The 1,019-nt window shown below is 44.7% G+C and overlaps 1 non-coding gene across 1 annotated transcript; it reads left to right on the forward strand.

Moving 5' to 3' along the window:
* The first annotated feature begins 672 nt into the window (after window positions 1-672).
* TRNAD-GUC (transfer RNA aspartic acid (anticodon GUC)) lies at window positions 673-744 on the forward strand. Its single transcript has one exon. It is a non-coding gene; the product is annotated as a tRNA-Asp (tRNA).
* The last annotated feature ends 275 nt before the right edge of the window (window positions 745-1,019 follow it).

The raw sequence follows: 1,019 nt of genomic DNA on the forward strand, positions 1-1,019 counted from the left end.
TTCCAAAAAGTACTCAGGTGGTAGATGAAATGATGCTGATTGTAGGTTTGTGCTGTTGGAGAATGAGATAGGCATCTGAAAATAAACAGCATGCATCCTGAAGACACAGCTTGATATGTGACCTCGGTCTTTAAATGCCCAGCACACATACACATGGTCACCATGGGCCCCACTGCTGGCAGGTACATAACCTGAAGGCTGCAGTCACATGATGCTTCCGTCCCTTCGATAGCTCAGTTGGTAGAGCGGAGGACTGTAGTGGTGAAGCTGATATCCTTAGGTCGCTGGTTCAAATCCGGCTCGAAGCATTTTTTTTTCGTATTTGCTCTTCATATTTCTTTTCACATTCTGAAATTAAAATACGCCATGTTTTGAAGCAACGACGCTAGAGCTTGACAATTGTTTTTGTCTCCCCCATTTTTCTCAGATGGCACCAAGAAGTGAATTTAGCCAGAGCAGAAATGGACGGAGGTGCAGCCGCTGATCCCAGTGACTGTCAGAGAGAGAAAAGGAGGAGTCTGTGCAGAGGAAGCTGTAAATCAGTGATACAAAGAGAGCGGCTCTTTCCTTGCACAGATGGGGTCAACACTGACATGTATGTGGGTGCAGCGCCCCCGGCAGGGGGACAGGTAGAACAATCAGTAGGAGGTCAGGTACCAGTGAGTCATCAGTTCCTCGTTAGTATAGTGGTCAGTATCCCCGCCTGTCACGCGGGAGACCGGGGTTCAATTCCCCGACGGGGAGACTATGTTTATGACTTAACCATGTTTACACTTTAGAAATACATTTTGTTATTTGTTTTGTTTACAATCTCGACATTTTAGAAGTATTGCGATTTAATGTATATGAAGTGCACTGTATAATATGATCAGTGGCAGCATATAGAATTGTAATAAATACCAACACCGAGGCGCCTCTAGCAGAGCGCCGGAAGGCTTGGAAATCCAACAGAGAAAGCTTTCAACATGAAGGAATCAAGTTTTGGGAACACATTTGTACATTTTGATTTTAAGTTATGG

This window comes from Pleurodeles waltl, unplaced genomic scaffold (genome assembly GCF_031143425.1).
Source record: "Pleurodeles waltl isolate 20211129_DDA unplaced genomic scaffold, aPleWal1.hap1.20221129 scaffold_67, whole genome shotgun sequence".
Lineage (NCBI taxonomy): Eukaryota > Metazoa > Chordata > Amphibia > Caudata > Salamandridae > Pleurodeles > Pleurodeles waltl.